Genomic DNA, 18,977 nt, shown 5'->3' with positions numbered 1-18,977 from the left:
TCTCTTTGGTTTCTCATTTTATTTAACCACATTTCTACAATAAATGTAATGTGTTAATTGTTGTTCATTGCTAAAAAAAAAAGTTTTAAAAATTAAAAAAAAATACAATCCACATTTTATTCAAACAAAGATAAGTAAAATTATTGAATAAAAAAGTTTCAAAACAAAAATAATAATCACAAAAGCATATCATTTAGAATTCGAAAAACTACATCAAATATCCAGCATATGAACTTAATAATACACCCTAAACACATACATATGAACTCTACATAGACATATGAACTCCAAATATTATATCTCAACTCAGCACTACAAACTAACCCTAATAGTATTTTTGTATATGACTATTAATAAATATGAAAAGTAGATAAGATAATTTTCACTTATTCCAATAACATACTTTCAATTCACTTAAAAGTTTTATGACTAATATAAAAAAGAGATTGATGGTCTATAACCTTTAATTTATAGGTATTAATCACAATATATTAGAGAATTTATTATCCTATTAATATGTTTATTATGCATTATCTCATTATTTTATTAATTTGAGATAGAAAGATCTCTAATTTAAAATAGTCATTTAAATATGTTTAATCTCTTAGTTGCAAATATTAAATTCAATATATTGAAAGATTTCATTAAAAATGATTTGATTTATTTAGTTCAAAATACTGTTGAATAAATAAATGTGTGACTGAATTATTTTATTATTTAATTTATTTAATTTTAAATATTGTTTAATTTAATAAATAAAAATACATTTAAATTATTCTAATATTGTTAATCACAATTTAGTAGACAACAATCTTAAATCTGTGACCTAATTAAAAGTGTTATTCCCACACAAATTAAAACAATGTAAAAATCGCCAACATGAGCGTAGCTCAACTGGCATAGTACTTGTACTATCGACCTCGAGGTCTGAGGTTCAATACCCTCACTCCACACTTTAGATAATAATATATACGTTAATTTGGATCGTCAGGTTTTGCTTTATCTCTAGGTTTTACCGTCTTCGCCGGGGATTTCCGTTCGTCCGTTTCGAAGTTTTCGTGTTTCGTTCGAGGTGTTCTTCGCGACTGGTTTCTTATTTCGTTTGTTTTTAAGTAGTCGATCTGTTGGCAGACAGTGACGATTTTAGATCTGAGGTATTGGCAAGCGATGAAGGTGAGGTGTTCTGTTGGTACGTTTTCAGCCGCGGCTTTGCTCTGAGGTTCGGACATTGATAGTATTGAGGTGTGAGATTAACCACGGTGAAAGTTGGTGACGATGGTGCATAAGCGGTCGCCTTTAAGACTGAAGGAGAAGAATGGAGGTCGAGTTGCTCGGCAACCCTTTCGTCTGCTTAGACCGGAGATCGATTTGGGATTGGGTGCTCGTTTTGCGGAGGTGAAGGATTTTGGGTTGTCTGATGGTCGTTCTGAGGAAGGTGAAGGGCCTGGTATGATAAGTGTTGGGTTGAAGAAGCCTCTGTCGTCTGACCTAGAACCGAAAGCAAATCGGGTTGTAAGGGTTAAACCAGGTAGGTTAGGTATTGGGTTAGTTGATGGGCAGGGGATTTTGGGCTCGTGTGGAGTTGGGGCCCAGAAAGTGAAGGGTGCGTCTGGGAGCCTTGAGGGTGTTGGAGGCTCGGATGAAAACCGGGTTGTGAAGAGTGTTGGGTTGGGCCTTGAGGGAGATGGGGTGAGCAGGCCTGTTGGGTGTGAGTTGAGGCTGAGTGAAAGAAGTGAACTAGTGCAAGGGGAGCTAGGGAAAGGGTCGAAAGGCGCGGGGGCTTTGGTGGGTGGGCCGCGTGGTGCTGGGCCGGAGTTGAGAGGCTCAGAGGGGCAGAAGTCAGGCAATGAGGATATTTCATGGGCTGGGCTTTTTGGAAGTGAGGGTCATTCGGTGGACACACGGGAACTTTCATGAACGGGAGGAGCCAGTTCCCAAAATCTGTTTAGCTAGGGGGTTTGGTCCAAAGTCGGACTAGTTGGAGGAGGGGTGTGGTTTTGGTGGTTCTGGTTCCGGCGTGAAAGGGGAAAATTCGTGGGCGACCCTTTTTTGGTCTAAGTTGAGGGAAAATTTAGGGTTCATTCCCCCATTGGTTGAAAATGATAAAGTTATTGTTGAACATTGTAAGGAGATTATTGATGAGGGTGTTTGTTTGTAGGAGAAGTCTTTGGTGGGTCAGTTTGTGGATGTCAAACTCTCGTATTCTATTATTTGTCGACTTATTCAGAGAATTTGGGGACGCGTAAAGATGCCAACTATTACCTTGTTGGAGAATAATTTGAATATCTTTAAATTCTAGAAGGTAGAGTCACGTGATTGGGTGCTAGAGAATGGTCCGTGGCACTTGGGTGGCAAGCCCATCTTATTATGACAGTGGTCCTCAGGTATTGTTCCTGAAACTTTTGTTTTTTTATTATGTTCCTATTTGGATTAAACTGGAGCGTGTTCCCCTGAAGTTGTGGACGGATAGAGGTTTAGCAGTGCTAGCTAGTGTCGTGGGTAAACCTGTCTCTTTTGATGTTGCAACAAGAGAGCGGCGGTGGTTATCGTATGTGAGGGTTTGTGTTCAGATGGATAGTGATTCGTTAATGCCCTATTCATTCACTGTTAGAATGCATGGTCAAAAGTTTATTATTCCAGTAGTGTATGAGTGGAAACCTCGTATGTGTGCTTGTTGTGGGTCCTTTGGGATACTGGGGCTGTATGTGAGAATCAGGGTGTGGAAAAGGGTCAGGAGTTGTGTATTGTGGTGGTTAATGAGGGGTGTTTGGAGAGAAGGGGAGAATTGAGAGTGTGAGGAAGGGGCAGGACTTGGGTATTGGTGCGAGGGAAGTTAGTCTAGTGGATAGGAATAAGGGCATGAGGAGTGATGACGAGTTTACTGTTGGAATTGGTGTCCTAATTCTCCTGGAGTCTCGTTGTTTAGTAAAGATACACATTGTTTGATGAATAAAATAATTGTTATTTAATTATGGCATTTACTCATATCCAATAAACAAAGTTTCTTGGTTATCTTATGTGAACTTAAGCATGTATATGTGATATACAAGTGGATCATGCCTTAAGTGATAACCTAAATAGGTCTGTAGTATAAGGATTAAGGTAGGATACCTGATCCTAGTGACACTACGGATACGGCCCGCTTTGTAGAGGTTTACAAATGTTGTAAACTGCTACAAATGGTAGATCCTGACTATTCATGTAGAGACGTGTGAGGGGGGGTCTCTTATACAAATAATTTGTATAAGATCCGGACCACGAGATGACTACACTCTGTATATAATGTCATTGATACTAGAGACTTGCATCTCACCTAAACGACCATAGGTGACACAACCTCAATCCTGAGTGTTTTGGAAACTCTTGCCTTTGAGAGCGGTCATTTGATTAGTATAGGTAAGAATGGCCAGATTGCCAACTCAACATGTCTACCTTTTTGGGGACTTGTCTGATCTGGGAGCTGGGAACTCAAACCACAAGATAGAATTCGCTCTTTTCCCGAAGTAGGGATAAGTAGAGAGATTGCTCCCTTAAGGGCTGATTCCGGGGCTTGAACATAATGGCCGCAGCTTTTCTTTGGAAGAGAGGACTCAATCATAGTAGGACTTTATGTTCATTAGAGGGATCAGTGGTACTTAAGAAGTTAGATGTAACTACAGGGGCATAATGGTTAATGGCCCAGCTGTACTTACGAGCGATCTGTGAAGGGTTGTCGCACTGCTAATTGGTTAAGATGGACACATAATATATCTGTGGTAAGGAGAGTTCAGCTGTCGATTTTTAGTGGGGTACCTAGCAGTTAACGGATGGTGGATCCCGTGATTAAAGAGTTTAGTCAGTTATTCACGTATCGTTGGAGCTTTGAGCTACATGTCCATAAGGTCCCCTTGATAGCTCAATGGATTCAGTTGAGGATCAGTTCTTGGTGTTGATTTGAAATGTTCAAATTGACAAGAGGTATTTTGATTATATATGATATGATCGGTATGATGTATGAAGTACATCTAGTGGAAGATTGATGTAAATGAGATTTACATTAAGTACCATGGAATAGAAAAAAATTATGGTTTATATGTTTCATGAGATGAAATATTAAAACTATAGGTTATAAATATAGTATGATAAGTTGGTTATCATTTATATTTATAATAATATTATTTATTGGATAATTAAATCTTTTTCTCTAATAACCAATTGAGTGGGAGGTTATTGGTGGTTTCATGGTAACTGTGAGATAAAAGGAAAAATGTTATCCTAATTTTAGTAAGTTTTTGTCAAAATTGTTTTTAAGATTTTCTCTCGGAAAAAGAATCTCAAGGAAGTTGGGGTGTTCGTGACCGAGGCGATCGCGGAGTTCCAGTGCGCAGTGTTCATGCTGTGGAGCGGTTATGTTGTTCGAGATTTCGAGGTTGCTGTGTTCGAGTGTTCGTGAGCAAGGAGCGTGGAAACGAGTCTACAAATGTTCGTAACATTTTCCTTGTTCATTTGTAGTTATCATGCTGTAATTTATGTATGGATTGCATAACTGTATGTTTTGTTTACGACTGTAATTGTAATGTTTATACATGATTATAATTTAGAATGATCTTTTTTCCACTGCTCATGGAAATCCTCGCGATCGATTTCCTTCATTTACTATGGTTAGTCATCGTAGGCGTGATAGAGGAGGTGTAGGGCATAGTGGTGGCAGTGGGTCATCGGGTTCGGTGCCCTTGAGGAGCAGAGTAGTTTATGGGTTCCCTGGAATTACGAGGTTTGTAAAGCATGTTGATGATTATAATCAGTTTGATGTTTTGTGTGATGAGGTGGAAGACTCATTGGCATTGACACTAGTGCAGACAGATCCTAATCCGTTGTTTGTTATGGATGGGATGTTCGGGAGTTCGGGAAAAGGCTCAGTAGGAGGTGGTAGGTCTGATTTCTTGCAAGGTTCGTGATTTGGTGTTCCTGGAATGTTAGGGGATTGAATGACCCTGTCAAGTGTACAGTGATGGCAGACTTTCGGGCTTCCTCCTCTGTTACTTTCTGCTATTTTCTTGAAACGAGGGTTTGTCGCGAGAATTTTGGTATGGTGATGGGTAGGTTTGGTGATACTTGGAGTTGTGTGAGTAGCTATAGTGTGCGAGGAGTTTAGAGGATTTGGGTGATATAACAGAAGAATGTCTATGATTTTTCTATTGATGTCAGTGGGAATCAATTCATTTCTGGAACCTTAAAGGATATTGTATCTAGTGCTAGGGTATATATTGGTGCTATGTATGCCTCTAATCACGTGAGCGGGAAGAGGAATTTGTGGTCTCAGTTGATTAATGTGTGCGTCTCGTGACAACTTCCTAGAGTTGTTTTGGGGGATTTTAATGCTATTCGTAGTAGTTCGAAGGATTTTGGTGGTTGCCCTAGCTTGAAGAAGATGGAGAAGTTTGATGGGGCATTACTTGAGGCGGATCTGGTTGAGTTGGGTGTGATGGATAACTGGTTTACTTGGACTAGTAAACTTCAGGGGAATGGTATCTTGCGCCGGTTGGATCGATGCTTGTCTAATAAGGCATGGAAGGTAGCTTTTCTGTATTCGGAGGTTAGGGTTGGTCAGTGGGAGATTTCTGATCATAACCCTCTTTTGGTTTCTACAGGGGAGACGAGAAGTAGGCCGCCTCCTACGTTTCGTTATTTTTCTCATTGGGTGAAGGCTAAGGGTCTTATTGATACTATCAGGTCAGTGTGGAGAAGGTCTGAGGATCTGTCTCCTATGGTTAGTTTTGTGTGAAATTTGATGGCAGTGAAGCGAGTTTTTCGTGCAACGTTTGATAGGCGTATCTCTGTGTTAGCTGATGAGGTGCGGGCAACTAAACAGGTTATAGAAGCTGCTCAGGCTGAGGTAGAAAGGGATCCTGCTTCAGAGTCGATGTGTGTGGAGGCGGCTTGGGCCATTGAGGTGTTCTGATTAGTGGCAAGATTGGAGGAGGTGTCGCTCCGGCAGAAGAGCAAGGTGAGGTGGCTGGAGTTAGGTGATATGAACACAGCTTTTTTCATCGTTGTGTTCGTTCTCGTTGCAGTTGCAGTTGCAGTGATTTATTTACGGTCGTGGATGCTGGGGGACTCGCCAGACAGTGCATGACTGGGTGGCAAGGATGGCGGTAGAATTTTTTCAGGGTTGTTTAGGATCTTTGCCTGTGGGATATATGGATCTTACTGCCCGAATTGGGGATATTGTGTAGTTCAACTAGTCCGATGAGTGGGTGGAGGTGCTTGGTAAGCTAGTGAGTCGGGATGAGATTCAAAAGGCTTTATTCTCGATGAAGTTTGGGAAGGCTCCTAGGCCTGATGGATTTTTGGTAGATTTTTATAGAGCTGCTTGGAGTGTGGTTTTGGATGATTTTTGTGATGTTGTGCTGAATTTTTTTTAGACTTGTTACCTACCTGGTGGAGTTAATTCTACTACTATTTACTCTTATCCCAAAGAGGTGGAGAGCGGAACGTATGAAGGAGTTTCGTCTTATTTCTTGTTGCAATGTTGTGTATAAGTGTATCTCGAGGATCTTAGCTGAGAGATTGCGGTTGTGGTTGCCCGCTTTCATCAGTGGTAACCAGTTTGCATTTATTCCGAGTAGGTTAATTTTCGATAAAATTTTATTGTGTCAGGAGCTTGTGGGGGGACTATAAGGAAGGCAGAGGGAAGCCACATAGTGTGTTGAAGGTAAACCTTCAGAAGACGTACAATTCGGTCAATTGGGATTTTCTGTTTCGTGTGTTGTTGGCTATAGGTACGCCCCTTCAATTTGTTAGTTGGGTGAGGGCTTGTGTTACTTCGCTTAAGTTCTCTATGATGATTAATGGTTCCCTTGAAGGGGTTTTTCCTGGTAGGAAGGGGTTGAGGCAAGGAGATCCGTTGTCTCCTTTTTTGTTTTGTGATGGTGATGGAGGTCTTGTTTAGGTTGTTGAAAACCTCTTGTGTGGTTTAGGTTCCATGATCGATGTAAGCGTGTGGGCCTGACTCATTTTGTTTTTGCAGACGATTTGATGATTTTCTGTGCAGCTGAGTGATGCGTTGTAAATATGATGAAATAATGGTGTGTAATTACGTTGATGAGTTATGCGATGCACATGCAAGTTTCCCTAGTAAAATCCGAGTATAAATCTCACTAGGTTTCCTGGTAAGTCCAGGGTCGTACACAGGGACTACTGAGATACTATGCGTTAGTAAATTTTGATTCCTTTGCGGTGGCAAAAAGAAATAAGTTTGGTTGGTGTTTTGTTTAAGTATAAATACTGTGCGACAAATTCGAGTAAAGAGTTGATGAAGACGAGAAGAAGAATGAGTATGCGGTGTCGAGTTGAGAAGGGATTTAGCTAACACTTCCTAAGATTGCGTTCAAGTTATGCGATCATACTACACACACATGACAGCAAATCATCTTCCAATGTAAATACCATAATTCCTATTTCTAGGATGCATGCGATGTATACATAATGTCGATAGGACTTATTCCTAAGCCTCTATTCTTGTTTATGCGATGATGAATGATGTATACATACACAAGGTGACCGCATACTATCATATCCTATCTCTAGGGTGCATGCGATGCATTAATAGAAAACATAACTTATTCCTAAGTTTTTATCTCTTGCTTATGCAGTTCTAATCCGACTCTCCCGAGCCTAGATTCTAATCTGACTTTCCCAAGCCTATATTCTATCTTTAGACCACCCTCTCAAGCATCTCTAAAGGATGAATGACGCATACATAAGACAAGATGATCGCATAAAGTGAAGATCTCAGGTCGTGCTAGCTAAGTACTTCTCAACCCATTCAGAAATTTAGCTACCCATGCGATATATAGAGAGATTGAGCAAAAGTTGAATTAAGATTTCCATTGTCTATAGATTAAATGCAGAATACAAAATAACAATAGAATGCAGAAATAAGAAGCCCGGTAGTAATGTCTTGCTTCCCGTGGCCTTTTACACTGTCTTTTCTTTCCAACTCTGCTCAGATGAATGTCCTTGCTTCTGCAAGTGTTGGCCCTCTCTCCTTTAGTAGTGGTTCCCGGCAGTCTTCCGAACTGTCCAGGAATATCCTCTCGGCGTCTTCTCCTTTTTGCTCATTTCCGTTTTCTAAGTATAAAAATAACTATGAACAACTGCGACTATCTATCTTCTATGTGTGGTGAACTCCTCTATCAGTGGTGGCCTTCGGTATTAATAGAGCTCAAGGTGAAGAAGCTTTTCCTATAATGATTGCAATGATGGGAGGTCATTAAATCTTTTGTCTGATACGCCGATTAATGGTCACCGAAAAGTTGAATGTACTTACTACAGTGTGTCATTAACGGCTTGTCAACTAAATTCGGATTCGACCGTCATCAGCTTTTCGTCCCATCATGATTTATTATGCTTTCACCTTGATGCGTCGTCTTTATGTAGCCACATTCTTGAGCAAATTCTTGCGAGTGCATATGATCGCATGGCTTTGCGGTCGCAATCTTTTAATGCGTGTGGTCGTCGAATTCCTTGGATCGCAATTTGCATTATGCCAACGCATTTTTCCTGTACAAAACAAGTAAATTAGTTGCTTTTATGCGATGGGCGCATGCGATCGTAATATTCTTTGTTTAACGCTTTTGGACATGATTTTGTATATTTTTATCATCGTATTCTCTCATTGTTTTACTTATTTGCACTGTAATAACATGCATTTCTGCTTGTTATCACCAAGAGAGATTCTTTGGAGTTTGTGAGGTAGGTCTTGGCAGATTTTGCAGGGCTGTCTAGGTTAGTTGCAAATGTTGGGAAGAGTTCCTTGTTTGTTGCGAATTTGGAGTCTAAGAAGTGGAGGAACTAGCTGCGTTTATGGATTTCTCTCTTGGTTCGTTGCCTGTTAGGTATCTAAGTTTACCTTTATTGGTGGGTCGGTTGAAAGCTGTGGATTGTGCACCTTTGATATAGAGAATTATAGCTCATATTAGAAGTTAGGCAACATGGTCCCTCTCATTTGCTGGGAGGTTGTAGCTTGTTAGGTCTATTTTACAGTCTTTTCAGGTGTTTAGGTGTAACATCTTCATGTTGCCTGCATGTGTAACTTATGAGGTTGATCGTCTGTTACGTAGTTATTTATGGAAGGGTAGTGCGATGAGTCGGGGTGGTACATGGGTGGCGCGGGATGAGGTTGAAGGAACTCTTAATGAAGAGCATCCATGAGTGCGTTCACATCTCTCCGATTTCATTGTGACCGAATACGACACATACATTCCAACAGACAGTTATGCAAATTAACACTAATTAACGGCATGCTTCGAACAATAAAATACAATGGAAAGAATTCTCATATCAGTTGAAGACTCTCTTCAAACGTCGAACTCAAAAGCAGTGGAAGAACCTCTACTCGAACTCTATCGCCCAGCAAATCAGTTGGCTGTGGCAGCACGATCGTCTACACGAACAGTCATGACAAGTGAACAGCGGGGAAGACACCACCAGTTGGAGCCCTTAGTATTCTCGGAGTGAGAATCCAAAGTGTGGTCTTTGATGAATTTGGTAGAGGTAGGAGAAAAGACAGATCGTGTAGACAATAAGCAAGTGGGAGAGAAAGAGCTATCGCATACCGGGGATGCTTATCGTTTAGAAGAAGCTACATGATCGTGTAAGTTTTACTAAGCGATCATTTAATAAAAGGTAGACAATCGTTTAGAAAATATGGCACGCTATGCGATCATTTAGGAAAGCTAAGCGATCGTTTCGACGCTGGTGTGCGATCGTTTAGACGATAGCAACTATCGTATAGGCTCTTAAACTAGGCGATCGTTACATTTTCACACCGATTGTGAATTTATGAACCTTTGCAAAATGAAACAAAATTTCATTTTATTCTTCGATTACAATAACTGACTTCGGATTCTCCCACTAACGCACGACCGAGGAGAAGTTTTCGGCCAATTATCATATAATTAACCAATTTAATAATAAATGAATATAATCATATTATATTCTTACCCTATAGTTTGATATTACATATCTACTATAGTAATTTCTCCTCCACTTGATATAAATCATATTTATATTTGATTTCCTCCAAAATAATGTATTCATACATTTAGCCAATTATATCATATATAATTAACCAGTCCAGTTATATCATATATAATCGAACTCCCTCTTGTCAATTTGAACATTTCAAACTGACTCAAACACTAATTCTCGACTTTATCCAAGCTACCCAGGGGACCTAATGGACCTGTGGCTCAAAGTTACAACGGTACGTGAATAACTGACTAAACTCTTTAACCACGAGATCCACCATTCGTTAACTGTTAGACATTCCATTAAAGATCAACAACTGAACTCTTCTTACCACAGATATATTTATGTGTCCATCGGATATAACCAATCATGAGTACGATGACCCTTCATAAATGCTCGTAAGTATAGTTAGGCCAATTTACTGTTTTGCCCCTATAGTTACATCTCACTCCTTAAGTACCACTGGTTCCTCTAATGAACAATATAACATAGTCCAACTATGTGTGAACACCTCTCGGGCCAAGAAAAGGTGTGTGGCGCCACATCATTCAAGCCCTGGAATCAACCCTTAAGGGAGCTATCTATATACTTACCCCTGCCTCAGGAAATGAGTGAATTCCATCTTGTGTAGCTGAGTTCCCAACTTCCAAATTAGACTAATCCTCAAAATGGTAGGTTTGAATCGGCGACCTGACCATTCGCACCCATACAAATCAAAAGATTGCCCTCAATGGCAAGAGTTTCCAACTCACTCAGGATTGAAGTGAAGTCTCTGTTACCTATGATCATCCTAGTGAAGTGAAGTCTTTGTCTTGAACGATGTTATATAACAAAACGTTAACACTTCGTGGCCAGGTCTTATACAAACTTTTTGTATAGGATGCCCTCGCTCGTATGTCCCCTATACGAATGATCAGGATCATACCATCTGTGACAAGTCACAACACTTGTGATCATTCCACAAAGCAGGCCGCATCCATAATGTTACCAGGATAAATTTTCCCTCCTATATCTATATACTACAGACCATTTTGGTTATCACTCAAGACACGATCCACTAGTATGTCACCACATATGTGCTTAAGTTACATACAAATAACTAGGGATTTTATGTTTATTGGTTTGTGGTAAAGCAAATAAAACATACAACTGAGCAAAATCAATATGTGAAGTAAATATCATATATTATACAACACAAGAGTCCGTACAAACTGTTTATAAACTATAGGACACGAGACTTTAGGGCATCAACCCCAACAGAAGTATGTTTGCCATTGGGAGGTGAGGGGTTAGGTGAGAAGCTTGTGGCCTCTTGGAACCAGGCTGCTATTATGAAGCTGCTCTGGCTTCTCTTAATCAAATCGGGATCATTATGGGTGGCGTGGGTGGAGGCGTATGTTTTGCGTGGGCGGTCTTTGTGTGCTGTTCGGAGTGAAGTTGGGAGGTCTTGGTGCTTGAGAGCTATTTTGCGAAGTAGAGGTAGATTCAAACATCTGGTTCGTTTGATGGTCGGTGATGGACGATCTTGTTTTGTTTGGTGGGATCCTTGGCGTCCGGGGGGTGCGATTTTGGATTCTAGTTTATGATGCAGGGAGTAGTTTGGAGGCGCGGTTGTCGGAGTTCATGGATGGATAAGGAGATTGGAGGTGGCCTACTGTGTCTTAAGAGTTGCTTGAGATCTGGGGTCTTATTCAGGCAGTGGGGCCTAGGGTGGGGGAGGGGGGGAGGTATTCCGCGTCACACATTTTGTGCGTGGTTAGCTGTGAGGGACAAGTTATGTACGCGGGATTGGTTGAGGAGTTGGGATGTGTTGTTAGAGGGGGATGTCTTCTGTATAGAGTTGCGGGATCATTTATTTTTTGAGTGTGGGTTTGGGAAAGAGGTGTGGTCTGGTATGTTACTTCAGTTGGGTTTGTTACATTGGGTGGTGGATTGGGATGTAGAGTCGAGTGGGGTCGGGTAAAGGGGTGCGAAGTAAGTTGTTCCGTTTTTTCTGGTGTGCTTCAATATACTACATCTGGCATGAGCGTAATCGGCGGCTGCATTGAGGTCGACCGAGGTCGGTGTCTACTCTGGTTCACCTTATGGTTTCTACGGTTCGTGCTCGTGCTGCCTCCTGGCGGGTTGATCTTCTTGATCTTATCTAGTGTGTTTATGGATGTTTTTTCTTTTTTAACTTTACGTTGTTGTTTGTTTTATTGTTGTCCCTAGTTTGTGGGATTTTAGGCTCTTTTCTCTGGCTTTCTCCCTGATGGTTTGCGAGTTTTAAGTTTATGTGTTGGTTTTGTTCTGGTCTTATTTTATTGGCTATGTTTTGGTTTTGTGCCCTGTCTTTGCTTGTGCTTTGTTGCTTTGATGTCTTGATCCCGAGCTGTGGGATCTCCTTGTTGTTGTATAATAATATCACCTATTTAAAAAAAAAAAATGTAAAAATCTTAAATAAACTCATTAATTTTAATTTTAATAAAATAAAGTTTTTGTACAAAATCGACAAATTTATCTATTCGATTTTTTGGGTTTATTTGCATCCCAAACCATAATTCATTTTAAATTATAATTTGTTTTGAAAAATTATTATATTAACCGTAATCTATGTCAACTTTGGAGATCACAACGGTAGTGATCTTGAAACCCAAAATCTCAAATCTCATGCAATGTACACGATTTGATAATTAAGATAGTGATCGATTATTTATAATTTAATAAATTACTAACACACATGCACACACATAGATATATTAATAAAAGAAACTCTTAATAGGAATAAACATAAAGAAAAATAATTAGAAAAAAATTACCAAAGGAAGAAGAAGAAAACAATTAAAAATTGGAAAATAAGTCACATATGGAGTTGAAAAAAAAAAAAAGCTAAAAACTTAATAAAAGAAAAAATAAATGTTATGTCACATAATGTTAATGAATTTTTTTATTAAAAAAGAAAGAAAGAGATGGTTTAAATATATGAAAGCTTAATTGAGATCCTTACTTTTAAAATAGTAAAAAACCTTTTTAAAAAAAAAAAAAAAAAATTCTTAAACGAATAAAGAAAAAAATTGAAAAAATACGTACTTGAAATTGAAAAACTTAGATAATGTCTATGAATAAAAAATATTAAAAATGTGGAAATAATTGTAAACCAAATTTTTATATATATATATAATTAATGCTACAGAAAAAATTAGGGAGAAGAGGTTAACAAAATTAAAACCTAAACCAACTCAACAATAAAAATAATAAAAAAAAAAAGAAAATAAAGAAAAGATATCTAATGCAAATTGAAGGTTTAATTTAATTATTCATAGAACGATTTGATTTTTTATTATTATTTTTATTTTTAGAAAACATGGTTTGTCTTATTGAAACGAAATTTGATGGTTTTTCTTAATAACCAAATGTATCTCTCCAAACAAATTTTGAAAAAAATGGAGAAAATTTGATGTTTAACTAAATTTGATAGATTTTTTATATAAAAAATAATAAATAAATAAAACACAAATTTGAAACAATCCATGTGAATAAGTAAAGTATTTAAAATTAGATTTTTTAATTGGTTTATTTGTCAAGTTACTCAAAATAACCCTATAATCATATTTAAAAAGGGCAAAACGAATGTTTCCTCGTAGTCCATAATATATATAGACTAACAACAATTTAGTGCGCCATCCTGTAACCATTTAGTTTTTACAATGATAAATCTCATCCAAATTAAATATTATTTTATATTACGAAAAGTCATAAGGCGTATTTTGTTTAACTTTTCAAGTGTTTATAAAAAATCTATTTTGGAAAAGATTGAAGTGTTTAGCAACTACTTAAAATTACTTTTGAAAAAAATGAATTTATGAAATAAGTTGGTTTAGAATAAATACTTGAAATTTTAGGTAGTTATATCTTTACAATTGATAATAGTTAAAGTTAGTTGATTATTTTATACTTTATTTATTATACTATAATTTAAATATAACTCAACTAGCTAATATATTTATTTTCATTAAAAAAATAGAATTACGAATAAAAAAAAAGTGCATTGTATTCATTTGATTTGAGTTCTCTTGATCTAGCTCATTCTGGTAGTTAGATTAATCAAGTTTGGATTCCACACCACCAAAAAGAGCTGAAAATATTCAAATGAGTAATTTGGAAAAGAAGCAATTGATTCACGCGGCAAATTCAATCAAATAAAAGCTTTGGCAATAATTGCAAATTAAATGTTTGAATTCATATGACTCAAAATGGGATGTTTTTATCCATTTTTTGGTCTTCATGCACCGCATGCCTTTACCCTATAATCAAGCTATCCAAATTACTTCAAGGGATTCTTCACTCAATTCGGTGCGGGTTTTTTTCTTCTTTTAGAGAGAAAGTATCCAACATTTAAGTTATCAATATAATCACTATGACAGTTGAACTATATTTATTTTGATTTTTAGTGTCTTTAATTTAACTATTTCAATAATAAGCATTATATTTTATTAATTACAACCAACATAAATATATTTCATGACGACCAAAGACCATTATTGTGTAAGTGTAACTTTCAATTGATAATAAAACTATACAATACATAAAAGTAATAAATAGTATGCAACTCTTTCTTTAGGGTTGCATCCTTTCACCTCCATGCAATTTTTTCTAGTATAATGAAAAAGATAATTTGATTTAGTGTCAATTAAAGTATAGCTAAATTGATTAAGATGTCATATATATATATATATATATATATATATATGCATGTTGTAAATTCCTAGTTTAGATGCTTCCCAACAAAAATAATGTCCCGTCCCTTGAAAGGAAAACAAATCTGTTGTTTTTTTTGACCTGGAAAGATAATATTGTCCTTTTCATTCTTAGGAGGTTAGTGAGTAGTTGAGTTGGTTGTGGCAATATAAAGTTATCCCATTTTAGTCCTTAAACTTTCAAAATGTCAGTTTTGATCCGGAAATTTTTATATTTGTTCCATTTTAGTTCGGAGGCTTTCATAATATTTAGTCTCTAAGCTTTTTAAAAACATCAAGTTTAGTCCATGCTTTTATATTATCTTTCTCCATCTAATTTTTACTTGTTTGATACTCATCTATAATCTATATGACTTAAATCACACTCATATTTAACATCATTAAATATATATTAAAATGAAATTGATATGAAGATCTTATATTCATTAATTTTTTAAAAAGATTTAAGAACTAAGATAGATATTCTAAATATTCATGAAGAATAAATATAAAAATTGAACAAACCTAACTAATTAGAAAATGAGAAAAACTTGGTACTCTCTTGAATGCATCTGTCTTAGATATCTCAAATATAGTTCAATAAAATGGAATTTTTTTTAAAAAATAATGTTATTTTAATATTTATTGACAAAAATAGGGTTTGTTTGAAACTATTGACAAAAATAGGGTTGTAAATTCGTGGACCCATGGACGGGGTCTACGATTTTTGAGTCAACCACAAATTAAAGTTTTTTTTTTTCCATATTTTCTCCCAACTTATGTCTTCTTATATTTTTTTCTTCGAATAATCTTTGTGAAATTCAAATTTTCAAAGGCCTATAGTAAAATAAAAGTTAATCAAATTTCTAGCAACAAATTTCTAGCAACGAATTAAGGTTAATTTTTTTTTTTCACATTTTCCCCTAACTTCTGTTTTCTTCTTTTATTTTTTTAGTGTTTTTTTTTTTTGTATTTTCAGAGAATTTTTTACTGTGAAATTCAAATTTTTAAAGGTCTATATTAAAATAAAAATTGAATCAAATTTCTTGTCACGAATTAATTCTAAATCTTTTTTTTTCCACATTTTAGTTTTTTTTTTCATTTTTGAAAAATTGAAATTCAAATTCTGAAAGGCCTACAGTAAAATAAAAATTGAATCAAATTTTTAGTCACGAATTAAGAGTTTTTTTTTTTCATATTTTCCCCCACTTTCGTCTTCTTCTTTTATTTTTTAGTGTTTTTTTTCATTGTTGGAGAATTTGTGAAATTCAAATTCTTAAAAGCTTACGATAAAATAAAAATTGAATCAAATTTGTAGTCACGAATTAAGGTTAAATCTATTTTTTTCACATTTTCCCCCCACTTCTATCTTCTTTTATTTTTTAGAGTTTTTTTTTTTTGTATTTTTAGAGAATTTTTTACTATAAAATTCAAATTTTTAAAGGCATATGGTAAAATAAAAATTGAATCAAATTTCTAATGAATGCTAGATCTATTTTTTCACATAGATTTGTTTTACCGTAGATTTTTTTTTTCACGTAGACCCCGTCCAGGTCCTTAACATAAAAATCGTGTACCGGGTATAGATTTTGCTACCATATTTTTGTCAATACTTTTTTCCTCTACTTTACTTTTTGTAATTTCTTTCCTACATACCTTATTTTTATTATTACTTTTAAAATATACTATTCTTAAACTTATCCAATAAAATACTGTCATGTGATATTTTTATTTTTTAAAAAAACTGCAACTAAATATTACTCTTAACAAATATGTTGGAAGAGGTGAAAGCGTATATGGAAATAGGGCAAACTTGGAAAGTGGTAAAGACACTATAAAGGGCAACATTGGAATTTGGAGAAAGCCCCAAAAAATTTGGGATATTTGTTGTGAATTAAATGGACAAATCCACACTTTTTGGCTGATTACCATCTTCATTTGCTATCCCTTTCTGTAAGATTGTGAATTGTGGATTGTGAATTTGTCCCTCTCGCATGCTTATAACCCTAATTATGTCAAATCAAAACACGTGCCCTCCATTTCTCTCTTTTTACTCTGTTTCGGTTAATTACTCATTTTTTACACACAAAATTTAAAACTGAAATTTTGAAGATTTATAAATTTATGACATACTTCTTAAAGTTACTCATTTAATTTTACAGGAATTGGGGCATAGATTCTCCGTTTAATTCGGTGGGAATCGGGGCATGAATTCTCCATTTTTCTCTTTTTCTTCGGTGTTACTAACTTCTTAAATACATAACTAAAAATGGAGGTTTATTAAATGTAAAATTGAAATTTTAAATATTTATAAAACAATTCTTAAAATTTAATAATCTATTAGATACAAAATTAAATTCTAAAGATGTGTTAGATTGTTTTTAAGTTGAGAGACCAAATAACTACAAAATTGAAAATTCATAATAGAGATATTCACGAAGTAAGGTGGAGATGTGGGGATAGGGAAGACTTCTCTACTCCCTTATTTTAATATCCATGTCCCCAAAATTCTCTATTTAATTTTTGGAAATGGGAACGACGATTCTCCTCGGTTTTCTACATAAAAAATCATCTACTTCTTATTTATTTATTTATTCATTTTATTTTTTTTAAATTTATTTTAAAGTAAATAATTTTTCAAAATTTCCAATATTAGATCGATCATTTTCAATATGATTTTTATTTAAATAAAATATTAGGTAAAAGATAGAATTACAATGTTTAGTTCCCAGGTTTATAAAAGTTAAAATTTAAATATTAAAACAACATATTCAATTATTCAATTTAAATTAATATTAAATATCAATTTTATATTTAATTAAAAGGTAGATGAGGTGGGACGGAGACGGGGACCCATTTAACCATTTGTAAGGTAGGTAAAATTTCCTGCGGAGTGCCGCCCCGAATCCTCGATTTGACCGAGGATGGGGTCAAACTGGGGACCTCTTTAGGGTCCTTGACCCCGACCTTGCCCCCATTAGATATATGTTATATCAGGTATTTAACTTTTATATTTATCCTAATTTTTAATTTAACTCAATCTAAGTCCAATTAAAGTATCTAAGCCCAAACTAAAGAGAATTTTATGAATTAATATATATATATATATATATGGGGAATCCCATGGAAAACAAAGGAAAACGGGGAATGGGTTCCTATGGGGAATCCCCGCTCCCGTCCTCACCTTCAAAATGGTGGAGACGGGATGGGGATGGGGTAAAATCCCCACCTTCCCCACCAGTCCCGGCCCCATTGTCAACCCTAGCCATTTGGGAGACAAGTCTTCCTACACCTTCCTCCATCCCCACTTAGCAAATCCCATTGAAACTCAATTCTTGCAAATAAATGAATATTTCTAGTTGAAAATTAAAATTAAAATTTCTTTTAAAAAATAATAATAAATAAAATAGATGTTTTGAAAATTTATAGACTAAAAAGACAAAAATAGTCAATTTGAAACTTCAAATAATTGAGGAGCAACATTTTTTAATCTACTAGTCAAGAAACATGTATATATGTACGGGGAATCTTGTAGTCTTTATTATACAAATTTAAAACATGATGATATTTTAGCATGTAATAAATAAATTATTATTATTTTTTAATTACCATAAATTTTTAAGAGTTAGAAACGATAACAAATTTTATTTTCTTCATATTTTTTGTGCTTTCATTTTTTTTTTTCATAAATAAATTATTTTATACTGTACGGTGCCAAACATTTTTTTTATTAATAACTACTTGAAGAGAATTATAAAAGGAAAATTTTATGGAAAATTAAGAATTAAATAGTAAGACAAATATTCTCTGTTATAGCCTTTAAAAGATGTTTAGTATTTGTTTAAATATTATTTTGTCATAAATAAACATTATTTAAAGTTTGGTTTAATCTCCCAAAATTTATGAAAAAAAATATATAATATAATTTAAAAATTAAGATTATATATTAATTTTAAAAAACCAATACCAATACATTTAAACATTTTAATTTGAAAACTAATCATTTCTTTTAGAATTAAGTAATCTCAATTTTCTTAATTGTTTTGAAACTTTTATTCTAATTTTTAATCTCAATTTTCTTAATTTTTACTTATGCACATGTTTATGATTCAAGTCTTTGAACTTTTTTTATATATAAATTTACTTCTAGACTTGTCTTTCTAAGACATCTGATTTTTTTAAAAAAATAAATTTTTGTTATATGAAATATATTTTTTTTATTAAAAACATAATCAAAAGATTTTAATT

This window comes from Benincasa hispida, chromosome 6 (genome assembly GCF_027475165.1).
Source record: "Benincasa hispida cultivar pf3 chromosome 6, pf3_genome.v1.1, whole genome shotgun sequence".
NCBI classification, from domain to species: domain Eukaryota; kingdom Viridiplantae; phylum Streptophyta; class Magnoliopsida; order Cucurbitales; family Cucurbitaceae; genus Benincasa; species Benincasa hispida.
The sequence above is the reverse complement of the archived record's forward strand: the minus strand, read 5'-3'. Positions refer to the sequence as shown.